General features: G+C 58.2%; 1 long non-coding RNA gene across 1 annotated transcript; it reads right to left on the bottom strand.

Moving 5' to 3' along the window:
- Nucleotides 1-9,449: 9,449 nt before the first annotated feature.
- Nucleotides 9,450-14,287, bottom strand: LOC142429363 (uncharacterized). Its single transcript, XR_012780421.1, has 3 exons — nt 13,283-14,287; nt 13,119-13,197; nt 9,450-12,903 (listed from the first exon to the last, which is right to left on the bottom strand). It is a non-coding gene; the product is annotated as an uncharacterized LOC142429363 (long non-coding RNA).
- Nucleotides 14,288-14,496: the final 209 nt, after the last annotated feature.

The raw sequence follows: 14,496 nt of genomic DNA on the forward strand, positions 1-14,496 counted from the left end.
CTGAGGAGGAGAATGGCAGTCGGGGTCACCAGCAGGTGGACTCAGAGGTCCCCACGTGGAGCCACGTAGGCAGCCTTGGCTCCCCCACTACTCTCTAGCAGCTCAGGACCCCTGCCCTGCACTACTGCCAGGGATGGGAGACTGTGGGGGGCTAGTGCCAGGCTCTTGGAGGAGAGGGCTGGAGGAAGGGCCGGTACCCAGATGCAGAGGTGGGGGATGGTCAGCGCTTAGACCCCCATCCTACTGGTGGGCACGGGGTGGCCACATGGGGCAGGGGTCAAGGTGCTGGTCAGGTTTCACAGCCCCCGACCCAAACCTGGTCCCTGCTCACACCCCCTCAAAGCCAACAGTGCCCTTGCAGGCCTGGGAGGACGTGCTTGGCCCAGATCCGGGGCCGTAGTGATAAGGAATGGCCTTCAGACTGCCCGCTTGCTCCATTCCAGGAGGGGGTCACCCAGCTGTCTCGGACTGAGTGCAGGTCCAATCCAGGAGAGCAGCCCACCATTAACCCTTGGGTGACTCCACAGAGGGTGGCCCTGGTCTGGGGTGGGTAGGGGGCTTAGGGGTCTGTCATTATCAGCTGGGACCTTGGGCTGGATAGAAGAGCCAGTGGCCCCTGCTTTGGGGGGGCACCCACTGTCAACTGTGCTGGGTACAGCCCCAGCCTGTCTCCCGAAGGCAGCCCTAGGACAAGGAAGGTCTCCCCCAGGACCCACTGGCCATTCCCTCCTGGGAGCTGACCAAGAACCTGGGCAGGAATGCCTGTCCACAGTGGGTGGCAGGAAGCAGGGCCCTCCAGAGCACAGATCTCAGCAGGACACAGTCATGCTGACGTCACACGGAGCTGCCAGCACATGTGTCTGTGGTCATGGTGCCCAGAACTGCAGCTCCTGGGACAACAGTCAGAGCCGGTGACTGACGGGCGACCACTTCCTGAGCCAGTGAATGGTGGCTACCTGTGAGGTGTGACCTTTGCTAAAACCCCTCAGGGGTTTCCTGGAGTCAGTACCCCTCCCCGTGAGCACATTCTAGCTCAGCCAAGACAGAAAACATCACTATCAGGCAGCACACAGAAGGAAGGGGCCAGGACAGAGCCCATCCAGAACTCCCAGGGTCGCTGTATCCCGGGAGCAGTTGGGCCACACTGCCGTGGACTGGTGTGCTGAGAAATACCCCCCAGTTGGTCTGAACATCTGTCACTTGGGGTGTCCTGGGCCTGGCTGACCAGGGCTGGGATGGCTACACTGGACTCCTGCTGCACATGGGCTCGGCAGGCCCCTGGCTCAGCCAGAGGAGGTAGGCGAAGAGTTAAGCTGCCCTGCTGCACATGCCCGCCTGACTCAGGCCTCTCAAGGCTGCTCTCCCCCACCCCAACCCCCACTTCTGCACCCTGCAGATAACTGCTTCTTGATACTTTCTTTCAGCACTGGATTGGGATGGGCCCTGGGAACCTCCTGCCCTCCAAGGCCACTGCCACCTTCCATCCTGGGAGTTTCCATCTGCCCTGAAGGACTGCTTTGTCAGCTCTGGGGTCCATCAGTCCATGGGGGACCCCATCCCCCTCCAGGAAGGAACTGGGGTCCACTGTCACACCTCACACATGCTTACACTCACACATTCATCCGTACACTCACACCCTCACACATTCACTGTACACACATTCACATGGACACTCGCTCTTACACACACACACCCTGGAACAACTTCACTCACATGCCCCACACACCCCACCGCTCCAGGCGTAGGGCCTCAGATGGTCCCCACCAGTCTGTGGGCGATTGGCTGGGGATCTTTTCTCAAGGAGAACTGGGTCCTCAGAGTGGGGCACACTTGGGGCCTCAGCAGTAGCTAGGGGGAGCTGGGAACATGGATGTCATGCCCCCCTCGGGTCAGCTCAGGGTCTTGGGTTTGAGGCTGGTACTGTGGACCCCTTGGCAAACACATCGGAGTCAGTCAGGAATTGGGGGCTGTCTGCCTAGTTCTTACGTGTTGGGCTGCCAGCCACAAAATCAGCAGTCTGAAACCACCAGCCGCTTCCAGGAAGAAAGATGGCACTTTCTGCTCTTGTGAAACGCTCATTCTTGGACACTCACAAGAACAGTTCGCCCCTGTCCTATAGGCTTGCTCTAGGTTGGAATCGACTCGATGGCAGTGAGTTTGGTTTTGTGAGTGTGTGTGTATGTGTTTGATTTTTGCTCTTGGTCTTATACCCTCATTGTCCAAGGAGAAAACACTCAGGGCTTCCAGGGTTAGCCAGAGCCCTATGTTGTGCTCAGCGGAGTTCCCAGGACACCTGCCCCCCCTCTCTTGTGAAGCCCCTGAGTATGGACAAGAGGCAGATGGGTTGCAGGGGGCCTTTGCTGCTTGACTTGCACCCAGCTGGCTGGGGCTCTGCCGGGAGATGACTAGGTAGGGTGGGCCCTCAGCCTGCTTTGCTGGCCACCTATGGCGACCAGGCACATTACTAGGCAGTGGACATGAGCAAGGATAGGCTGGAAGAATGCAGGGCCTGGGGTGCAGGGCCCCTCTGAGGCGGGAGGGGAGGGCTGTCTCAGGAGGACAGTGAGGAGGCTTCTCACAGGGGTGAAGCTGGAGATGCCGGGGTGAGGGGTGGGCAGTGTGGCTTGTGAGGGTGGGCTTGTTCTGGAGTGGCACAGCCCCTGCTCCTCCCTCTGCAGAGCCCCATGTCCTCACCCTGGACTTCAGTCCCCCACTACTCCCTATGCGCCCAGCCTGCCAACGGGCACCACAAGTGGAAAGGACATCATGCCTATTTGTCCCTCTTTGGACCCCGTGGCATGGTTAAGGAAGGCATGCAGACATGTGTGCTGCCAGGTCAGGAGTGGGTGATTGGGGCAGGGGCAGAGACCAAGGGAAGGTACCTGGGAAGGTAGGGGTGAGGGGCTCACTGGTCACCAGAGCTCTCATTTGATGGCCTCTCAGAGCGTGCGAGAGCCTGCTGGCCGCTGGAGTCTGTCTGGCAGAAGCTGGACAAGAAGGCAAGGAGGGAGCACAGGGCCCACTTGTCAACTCCATCACTGACTCAGGGCAGGCGCCTCCCGTTGTCTGTACACGCGCATGTGATGGCTTCACCTGTGTCTCTGGGCAGGTGCTGGCAGCCTTGAGAATGACCATCACCTCAGCCGCTGGCCCCTCCATGATGGCAGCTCCTCAGGAGCAGACCAGGCCCCAGGGATGGCCGCCTGCCTCGGGGCCCTGGCTCAGGCCTGTGGGCCAGTAAGGGCTCCTGCCACCCCTGGCCCAACATGTCCTCTGGAGGGAGGGGCTAGGGGAGGGTCTCTAGGACGCACACAGCCCCTCCACAGCACACAGGGAGCCCTGGGGAATGACCCCTGGGTGCCAAGAGCCTGAGGCTGGCGAGGCACAAGTCCAGTCAGGTGGACACGGTGGAGCCACCCCTCTGCTGCTGTGTTGAGCAGGACACTGCCCTAAGGTGTCTGTCCTGCAGATGGCACTTTGTGTTTAACAGGGACCTCAGCAGCAGCCAGAGTCTGCTGCAGCGGGACCCCCAAAGCAGGCGGCCCCACAGCTAGGTCCCGCCCCCCGCAGGCCCTGGTCCCTGGCATAGACGCGGCCCCTCTGAGCACCACCCCAGTCCCGGTGCTCGGCATGCAGGAGTTCGGCTCCGGTCAGCGGTGACCTGAGCTTGCGCGGCCAGGTCAGGGTCTGGCAGATCCTGTAGATCCCGGGGTCTCCCCGCCCTCTCTCCCACCGAAAGGGCCCAGGATCACTGCGCGGAAGCATCTGCCTTGCAGTGTTCTTCCCGGGACCCCTCCCGCACCCACGGGCGCCCCATCTCGGGGGTTACACCCCGGGACGACGTCCTCCCGTTTCCATCCAGGGGCCTTCCGGACTTTTTGTGAACTGGAGGGCTCTGTGGGCATCGGGATTTACTCTCCTCTCTGCGAGCCCACCGGCGCCTCGCGCCTCCCACTGCCCCTCCCCTCCAACCTGGCGCGGCGTCCACCGTGTCTTTCCTCTTCCGGCCACAGGAAGGCGAGCTGCAGGCTCAAGAAGGAAAATTGCCCCCCACCCCACCCGGTCCATTCAACCCCCCCAAATCAATCCAAAGCCACAGCTGATTTGGACTCATAATAACGACCCTGTCTAAAAACTGAGAAGCAAGTTTTAGACTTCTCAACTCGGACTCCGAGCGCCCCTACAGGGCAGGGTGGAGTTTTCCAGACTGTGACTATGGGAGCAGACCGCCTCATCCCCAGCCCACTGGAGGTTTCACACTCCTTGTCTTGGGTGAAGCCCAACGTGTAACCACTGCACTGCCAGGCCTCTTGGCGGCCCTGTAGGTTTCCAGAAACTGCCACTCCTTGTCCCCCGCAGAGCGGGCAGTGAGCGTAACCACCAACCGCTGCATAATGGATTGTGGGCCTTTCTCACTACCCAGGACAGGATAGAACTGGCCCTTGGGTTTCTGAGATTGTAACTGTTTACAGAAGTAGAAAGCCACGTCTTTGTCCCGTGAAGTGGCTGGTGGTTTCAGACTGCTGACCATGAGGATCACAGCCCAATACATAATCACTAAGCCACCTGGGCTCCTCCCTGTGGGTCTTTAGGAGTGGAAAAAATACAGCAAAACACCTCACTGCCATCAAGTCAATGCCGACTCACAGTGATGCTGCAGAACAGGGTAGAACTGCCCCTGTGGGTTTTTCAGGCTGTCACTCTTATGGGAGCTGGAAGTCTTTCTGCAGCAGACCTGGTAGTTTCAAGCTGAACCGCTGAGCTGGCGGCAGCTGGCAGCCCCAGGGAGCCCAGGGATCCTTCCCAGGGCCGGGAGGTGTAATTATAGTACTGGCCACCGGGGGTCGCCACATGCTGGGTGGGTGGACGCTCATGGTCAGCTGGGCACTTTAACCTCTGGTCACACGCTCACCTTTTTGTATCCCAAAATGTGTTCTGTTAAAAATGATTTTAGGGAAGGGAGAAATGAGGAGCTGATACCAAGGGCTCAAGTAGAAAGCAAATGTTTTGAGAATGATGTTGACAACAAATGTACAAACGTGCTTGACACAATGGGTGTATGTATGGATTGAGATAAGAATTGTACGAGCCCCCTAAAATGATTAAAAATGATTTTAAATTAAACTATGAAACAGATAAAAATTAATGCTGGTTCACCTAAGGAGCCAGGGCTTGCGGTTTTTAGACTCGGGTGGGGGAGGCGTTTTCTTGTTTTTAATTTCTATGTAGTTCTCAGCTGATAGTTTCTGCTAATGGGAAAGCTGACTCCACTCAATGCCTAAACCTGAGGGCTAATCATTGACTCTAGTGTCCCTTACCTGTTCTGGGCACCACTGTCCAGTAGAATGACTAGGGACAGTCCAGCCAGTGGACCAGGCCACCTCAAGTTTTCCATCAGAATTGCTTTACTTTCTTTGTGTGAAAGGCCTTGAAATTGTCAAACTCAACCAAACTCACACCCTGCCACTTAGTGGTTTCCCACAGCATCCTGTAAGACGGGGGTAGGGAGCTGCTCCTGTGGGTTTCCAAGCTGTAACTCTTCTTGGGAGTGGAATGCCTCCTCTCTCCTCTGCAGAGCAGCTGGTGGTTTTCGAACGGCTGACCTTAAGGTTTGGAGCTCAACTCCTAGCCATCATACCACTGGGCTTACAAAAGCATAGCTTTCCTGGTTGGTCGTGCGTCCACCACATGGTCAGGCCTTTTCACCTGCACCCAAGGCACCCCTCTTCTCCAACTGGTCTACATGCCCACACACCCCTCAGAGGAGAACTGGGGAGCAGGTGGCTGTTGGAGGGGTGGTGCTGGCAGGGTCCACGTTCATGGAGGGCCTGTGTGTGGGGGGGGGGTACCACTGTGCTCTGGAGGGTTGTCTAAGGTGTCTCTGCAGTGGGGGGGTTGAACCCCCAACCTTGGCTTGGAGTTGAGCGCTTGCTTAGCCATTCACACCATGCAGGAACTTCTGCGAAATGAGCAAGAAAACATAAAAGGCTTAGAGGCCGTGAAGGGGGCAAGCTGCTGGAGGTGCGCCAGCATCCCTGTCTCCCCACTGGAGCCACAGTGCATACTGTGAGTGAGCTGGGGCTTGTGGGGGTCCTCTCTGCAGCTCCCCAGCACCGGACACAGAGCAGGTGGGCTCCATGTGGACTGAGCTCTGTCCCCCAAAAGCCAAGTCCAAGTGCAAGTGTGATTCTGGTGCCGAGGGGTAGACCTGGGTGCAGGGGCCGAGACTACTGGGATGTCCTGCAGCTCACCTCCAGGTTGGGGGAAGGGTGCAGGAGAACTGGGGACCCTCGACTTCTGGGGCTACGGCTCCCCCACCCTTTTACAGACCAGAGGGCACCCTGGAGCCACAGCCATGCAGGTTCACCGCTCACAGGGCCTTTTCCTCAGGGGATAAGCATGGACCCCTGAACCCTTGATTTCTCTCCTCCCCAGAGACCTTCCCTCACTGTCCTAGGCTGCAGGGATCCTCCTGCTGGCTGTAACTTCTAAGTGTGTGGAGCTGTTTGAAAACCCTTAGGAGTGGGGGTGGGCTGTGCAGCCCAGCTGCATCTCCTGTCACTGCCTCGTGACAGGTGGCACCCACTAGTGAAGTGACTCGGGCTGAGAGACCTTGGCGGGACAGGAAGCCACCAGTCTCTTGTCCCATGGCCTCCTCAGCAGGCACTTGTCCATGGTGGCACAGGGAGGGCAGGGGGACCACTAGATAGCATGGGGGTTATTCAGGGGGAAACTGGATGGGCCAGGAGAGCAGCTCCTGTACACCAGGCTCTGGACAGCTGCCAAGCAGCCCTCTCACAGCCCTCGACCAGGGGTGGTGGTGTAGAAGGGGGGTTTCCTCAGGCTGTCCTTGCACACAAGGTGTCTCCCAAGCTACATGATGGCTCAGCCTGCCAGGTCCAGGGGAAGCCCCAGGACAGACCTGTCCTTCCTCCCGCAGGGCTATGTCCCTCGAGTCAATGTGGCCTTCCCATCTATGGATGTACCCTCCATTCCATCAGCATGTCCCTCCCTCCGGCCACACAGACAACCCCCAAAGTGGTGCTGCCTCCACTGACACCCCAGTTGTGGGGAAAAGAAGGGGCCCAGACCCTGCCAGGAGCCCTGAGGGCCCATCACGGTCACAGGCAGGACCCTAGAGTTCCAACACACACCCCGACCTGGGCCCAATCCCCCTGATAAGGAGCATGACTCAGGCTGGGTTCCTCAACTCTTGTGAAACAGGATGTCCTCATGACAAAGGGCACTTCCGGGAGGTGGGGGCAGGCCCTGCACCACCTTGCTGACCCAACACACCCACTGGGCCCACTTTACTGACTTTCTGGGTCCTGAGGTCACTGTTACACCTGCTCTCTCAGGACAGCTGTGCTGTCACCAAGAGGATCCCAGAAGCCTCTGCTCAGCAAACTGGCTTGAAGACCCAGCACCCTAAGTCTCACAACAGGGTGGCCAGGGGGCATGGGGCCAACAGGGGGGTGGCCTCCCAGAAGAGGGTCCAGAATCCTGCCAGATGCTGCAGGCCTGATCGTGATCCTGCTCAGGGGCCAGGTAACCGGAGTGGGCAGTGAGCCAGGATGGTTATGGACAGCCCCCCCCCCATTGCAATTTGAGGGTCACCAGGCTTGTGGAGGCGAGGAGTGAAGGGGACCCCGCCAACACTGAGTAGGGGCTCCCACTCACTCCAGGGCAATCAGGGGTCAGCCCAGGCCGGCAGACTCCAAAACCTCTGCCCTGCCCCGAGTCAGCTGTCTGGTGGGCTGTACCCACCCCTGGGGGCATACCCAGCAAATGTTTGCAGAGGAGTTTCACGGGGTCCAAGTGGTAGAAAAGGTGGGCAATATTCATGGCAGATGAGTCAGTAAGCACAAATCAGCCAGAGCTTACCCTGCTTCCCGGGGATTCCCACACTGCTAGCAGAGGACTGAGAAGGGTCATATAGCTGCCCCCTAGGCTCTATCCCTCTGCCTACCACTGATGACCAAAGCCCCACTGCCCTGCAGCTGGGCAGCTCCATGCTCCTCCCAAGGGCTCTCACTCCTCTTGGCTCTCCTTCCTGCTGGCCCCTTCTCTGGGCCAGGTTGGCGCCTTCCTGCAGAGGCCACCTGCCAGGGCACATCAGAGCCTCAGCCTGGGCCCTCAGGGCCTCACCTTCACCCACTGCCAGTTACAAGGATGAGGACCCAGGGGTGGGGCATCCAGCGGGCTGCTTCCTTCCAGCCTGCCCTCCCTCCAGGCTGTGCATGCTCCTGAGTCCCACCCAGGTGACATCCACAAGCTGGTTCTGGAACTCCAACCTCCTCTCCACCTCAAAGGTCCAGTCAGAACCCCCGTCTGCCCAGCATGCCTCCAACACCCACTGTCCTCTGCTGGGAGCCCAGCGCTGGGGCCCCTCTGCCTCTCTAGGTCATTCTGTGGAACACAAAACATACTCGGGCACGCAGCCAGTCACAGGCAAGGTCCACACGCTCAGTTACAGACACAACCTATACACTCACACACCCAGTCACACAATCTCACATATTATAGCCATACACACACAGTGACAGGCAGTCACACACAGTCATACTCTGTTACTGTTACCCAGTCACACAGCCACACACATTTCACTCACACACACACACGTGCTCACACATGTGCAATCCCCCGACACACAGCAGAGTCCTCTGCTCAGCAAGACTTCAAGGGGGAGAGGCCAAGTAGCCCTCGTGTGTGTGTGTGTGCATGCATGGACACTTGGGTGTGCATGTTGCCAAGTCTGCCATGTCTGCATGTGTGCCGTGGGGTGTGTGTGAGCAGTTCTGTGTGCTGTGTGGTCACTTCTGGAGGCTGGCCTGAGCCCAGGCAGGGGCAGCAGGAGGGGTGCCTATGGAGCACCCTGGGCAGTGGCCATGTCTCTCAGCTCTCCCCAGGCTTGTCCCATCTGGGTGGGGAAGCAGCCAGGCCCTCCACAGCTATTTCCTGCCCATCCCCCCAGGGAGATTTCAACTCACCCCCCCTCCCACCCCCACCCATTCAGAGATTTCAGTGCCCCCATCCTGGGCCTACTCACTAAGCTTGAAGAGCAGGTCTGCATTCTGGGGAGACTGTAGACCTGTCCCCCTCCCCAGGCTGGGGCCATATACCTGGGAACCTGGCTGACAGCTTTCCAACTGAGACACCCAGTCCCTCTGGCCTGGGGACTGGCAGCACCAGGCCCAGACGTCCCCAGGTCCCTTCTGTGTTCTCAGCAGCTCAAGAGGCAGGGCCTGGTTGGTTGTCCCCAGTGACTTTAGCCAGTGCTCACACAGCATGGGCTGGAATGGTTTCTTCTGGGGGGGGCAGGTGCCCAGGCCCAGACTTCCACAGGGACAGCGACAGCTCACAGTGGCAACCACCTCCCTCAGAGGCCCAGCCTTGGCCAACTGCTTCCACTGAGGGTCCACATGGCCAGCCCATGGTCATACGGTAGACACCCCACGTGGGGCTTTATTGGTTCATTCAGGAACCCTCGGATGCCTTGCGGCAGTCCCTCAAGTCTCCCTGTCCATGAAACTAAAGAACAGAGCCAGCAGAGCTCTGAGGCAGGCATCCTGGCTCCGATCCCTCAGTCCCTAGGCCCGGCTGCTCCGTCGATCACAGGGCCTCCTTCTCCACGTGGTCGGCCAGCTCTTGAATCCGCAGGTCCTTCAGCTTCACCAGCTGCTCCAACTGCACCACCTTCAGCTGCAGAATCTTCAGAAACATGCACACAGGAAGGGCATCAGGGTGCCACTGAGGTGCTGAATGCTCCTGTCCACTTGCCAGGGATCCCGAGGCAGTGGCTACCAGGCATACCCGAGTCCACATGGCTAGCCGGAACAAGGAAAGCCCTGTGCAAGAGGTACAGGGCTGCCCAGTGTGTGGATGGGGTAGGGTAGGGGCACTGAAATGGACTCTTTCTATGTTCATGCGATCTGTCAACATCACGCAAAAAGAAATAAAAAACACAGACAACCAATAACAAGGTACCCTAGTGATGCTGTGGATTAAGTGTTGGGCTGATAACCACAAGGTCAGTGGTTCAAACCCACCAGCTGCTCCTTGGGAGAAAGATGAGGCTGTCTGCCCCCCGTGAAGATGCCCAGTCTTCGAAAACCTAAGCAGGGTCATTGTAGTTGGGATGGACGCCTTGGCAGTGGCTTTAGTAACGAGTGAAAAGATGGAATTGGTCAACAAAAATCTCTCAACAAAGAAAAGTGCAGAGCCAGATGGTTTCACTGGTAAATTCTACCAAGCACATAATGAGTCATTCAAACCAATTCTCCCAAAATGTTCCTGAAAAGCTGAAGAGGAGGGGACACTTGCTGACCCATTCGGTGTGGGCCCCTTTACGGGACACTCAGCCTAGCTGGGTCTCCCAGTTCCAACCCTTTGGAATGCAGATGCAAACCCACCACAAACACACCAACACAAGAGGAGGATTCTGGGAATGCAGGGGTGAGTCCCACAGGAAATGAGACTGTGTGAAAGAGTGGAGGGGAAATCTTTAATGCATTGGGCCCATTGCACTCAAATGCAGATATTAAAATGCAGAAAAAAGCATTTTAAAAATGCAACATGCTTTAATGATGAACAAAAACACCCAATAAGCCAGATGAAAGAGAATGAACATCTTCAACTTGACAAATGACACAGAAGCCACAGCCAAGCTCATTACCAGAGTCTTGGTGACACGATGGGTTAGCAGCTTGAAGCCACCATTGGCTCTGCGGGAGGAAGACAGGCTTTTTGCTCCCACCGAGAGTTACAGCCTCAAAGACCCTGAGACTGGAGGTGGGCTGCATGGCAGTGAGCCTGGCTGCGGAGCTCGATTGGGGGGACACAGGAAGGAGTTCCCGTGGGAACTCTTCCAAGCAAACATGCAGGAAAACCTTCATGTCAGTGGCCACAGAAGGAACTAATAGATAAAATGGTCTAAATGAAAATTTTAAAAACCCTCCTATATCAAACAAGACAGTGTGTTGAAAAGCCAACCTAGAGAATGGGAGCGACTATTTGCAAATTGTGTATCTGATAAAGGGTTAATTTGCAGAAGACACACACAAAAAGCAACTCTTTCAACCAAACAGCCCAATCAAAATGGGCCTGGGCTTGGGTGGGCCCATTGTCCACAAAAGACAATCAAAGACAACAAGGAAATGTAATCTCAGCCACAGGCCAGGTTTGCTAAGAACAAAGCCGCCTGGAGCACTGTGCGGCCCTGAACACGTGGGGGCCGTGGACGCTTTCCTGCTCTCCTCCAAGGAAGCGTAGGCTGGAAAAGGGTGGCAGCACCTCAACAAGTACAAACACAGGACACTCACATATCCCACACCCGTCCACGCCCATGAGAACTGAAACGAGGAACCCAAACTGACCCTGTCCCCAGCCGACATCACAGGACTCACAGGCGCCACAGGCAGAAATGAGGGAGGGACAGGGGCACACAATGTGTTCTAGCCAGGCTGGGCAGACTGTCCAGTCTCAGCAAGGAGTGGATTTCTGAGACCCGCCGTCCAGGCTGATCCTGGAAAACACCAGTCAGAGTCAAGTGAAAGCACCCAGACACATAAGGCCGTGCTACCTGCGCTCGCCTGAGTGCAAGCCTCTAAGAGAGCTCTGGCTTGAAGCACCTGCAGAGGACGCCCTGTGGGGTGCCCAAGGCAGTCACCACCACGGCCACAGACAACCCAGTCTCTGCCCCATGGTGCCCACCAGGCACAGGCTTAGGGGGAGAAACTTAGCAGCTGGCCGCAGGGTGGGAGAGGGTGACGGGGGAGTGACCGCTGAGCGGGAAAGGGTAGCGTCCTATAGGGTGCTGCCAGCAGTGGATGCAGGTCATGGTGTGTCAGACAACATTACCCCTGTCACTGAGGCCAGGGACATGGGCATTTACAATGGCTAATATGGTCAGTTTTATATGAAGTGCACTTTGGCACCATTAAAAAAACCGGCAGCGTCTCCTGAGACCATGTCATGACATGCAGCGGAGTCAAGGGCCAAGGGCCAGGCTGAGCGTCTTCCTCCTGCCTCGGTTTCTTTAACTAGAATGAGTGCCCTGACCCTTCTGCCAGCACATGGTGCTGAGTAACCGGGAAGCCAGGAGGCTCTGCTGTTCCTCACTTGCTGTCCGCTGCCCTCAGCAGAGCTAAGGCCACACCATGATGTCACTTTCTAGCAATGACGAGGGTTCAAGCATGGGCTAGGGGCCAGAGGGCCATGACTATGGCTGACAGCCCCACTGGCCTCTGGCCCTGCCCATGTGCTGCCCCAGGGGAGGGGCCAGGGACCACTTGATGACAGGTGGGGACCTAGGTCCTGGGGGGGTCTTCAAGAGGGGGCACAGAGAACCTGGCCTGGGTGCAGGTGGAGTGGGAAGTCTAGTTAACATCAAGGAAAGGTGTGTGTGTGGGGGGTCTACTCAGTGGAGCTGGTTGCCTCTGGTATGTTTGAAATATTCTGTGATCTAATCCTTTCAGTGACCAGACTGGACGTGGGTTCTCCCCAGCATGATCCTGACTGCCCCTCAGATGGATAGCTCTGGTTTCTTGGGCCTGGACAGTGGTCAGCTCACACACTGGACAGCCCCCTGCCAGGCTGGGGGCAGGCTGGAGGCAGGGCCCCCCACCTTCACTGTTTCCTGCAAGATGGCCAGTGCCTGCTCCTTCTCCTCCTTCATATGCTGGGCCTTGGGGTCTGGGGGTTCCCAGGGCTGGCCAGCAGGGTCCCAGCTGCAAGGCAGATGCTACCTGTGACAGGCCGCAGGTGAGGGGGAAGGGGAGTGAGGGTGGGATAGGAGGGAGGGGCTGTGAGGCAGGGCTGACCCATCGCAAGCACAGCCAGTTTCCGGAGGCTGCTGACTCCAATGGGTCTTCCTCACACACAGCTCTGGGCCCCTCGACGATCCTGCATGACAGACAGACACATCAGCTCAGAGAATCCACGTAGAGGGGGTGTAGGTCCCAATTTCCTGCACCTGGGCAGAATCACCTTAACCAGGGCCCATGTGGCCCCCACCATTCATAGCATTCCAGCTGAGTAGGGCCAGAGCCTGGTCTTTGGAAGCCAGAGCCCCACCCACCTCACGGGATAAGGCTCTGCTGGCCCCTCCCCCCGGATACCTGTGACACACAGGGGGCTGGTCAGCTCTGCCCACAGACCATTGGCACTGGAACCACAGGGTCCTGAACCCTGCAGGGACTGTGAAAGGTGAGAGTCACCCACCAGTCAGGGATTGCTGGTAGCGTCTCCCCCCGGGGGAAACGCCCAGTCAGTACAGACTTACAGCCTCAGAGGGTGGGCTCCTGCCCAGTGCTCTGCGCTCCATCCTGGCCTTCAGCGCGCACAGGACGGGCTCCACAGCGCCAGGAGTGTTGGCCACCACATTGCGGATGTCGGCCTTGGAGACACAGAGTCCCAGCTTGGGGAAGACCTTCCTGCGAGGGAGCCCAGGACGGCCAGGTAAAGGCCACATCCTCCAGCCTTAGGAAGTGGCCAACCAGGACTCCTTGTGGACTCACTTGAGGTTATCGGCAGCCTGGCCCTGACCCCACCCCTCTTCCTGCTAGCTCCACCTCCAAGATGCCCCTCTTCTGCCTACATCCCTGCCCCCAGCAGCCCACCAGTGGTCCCCTGCACATCCAGACTACCGAGGGTGGAAGCCAGGTTTTGGCATGGCCTCGCAGGCCTGCAGGCTCCAGTGGGACACCCAGGGTAGTCACAAAGGCTGGGCACGTGAGTAGAGAGTGCAGGGCGGGGCATGCCTGTTCAGCGTGCTCCAGTTGGTGAGTTTCTGCTCTGTGTTGCAGGCAGGGATGTAGTTGTGCAGGTCCACAAGGTGAGGGCGGAAGTGCTTCACAATTTCTGCTAGCATCACTAGGGCCGAAGGTGGGAGGGCGCCAGGCCCAGGTGAGGGGGGCCTGTAACCTGAGCACTGGCTCCTTGTCCTATACCTGTGTGGCTTCCCAGGGACTCCTGAGGCGATGAGGGCCGGAAGAGGAATTGGAGGGCAAGCTTGTGGGCCAGGTGTGCTGGTCCCTTGTGCCTGGAGAATGGGAAGACCAGGGCGGGCCTGGGCGGGGCCTGTGGAGGCCTGGGGTCGCAGGAGCTGCTCTTTCCCGCAGGTTTCCTCCGACAGCCCCCTGGACTGGAGGTGGACGGCTGGCTATTCACTCCACGCTCTCACCGAGGAAAGACCTTTGCTGGCCTTCACTGGAGGCCGGGACGATGGACAAGGAAGGTACCAGAAATGGACAGAAAGCAGCCCGGGCTTGGGCCGGGGGAAAGACCACCTCCCTGACATGCAGCCACTGCCCCTCCCCCCACCCCACCCCCCACACCCCACCCCGCGCGCCTTCAGCCTCCTGCACACGGGCCAGGACCCCCTCAGCGTCCCACCGGGTCCACACCTCCTCACGCTGGGGGCTAGCTTCAGACAGCCCGGGAGAGCCCCTCACCTTTCCCACAGCCAAGTCTCCTCCTTATGGGAACACCTTGGCC

Source organism: Tenrec ecaudatus, chromosome 16, assembly GCF_050624435.1.
Source record: "Tenrec ecaudatus isolate mTenEca1 chromosome 16, mTenEca1.hap1, whole genome shotgun sequence".
In the NCBI taxonomy this organism is placed as follows: Eukaryota; Metazoa; Chordata; class Mammalia; order Afrosoricida; family Tenrecidae; genus Tenrec; species Tenrec ecaudatus.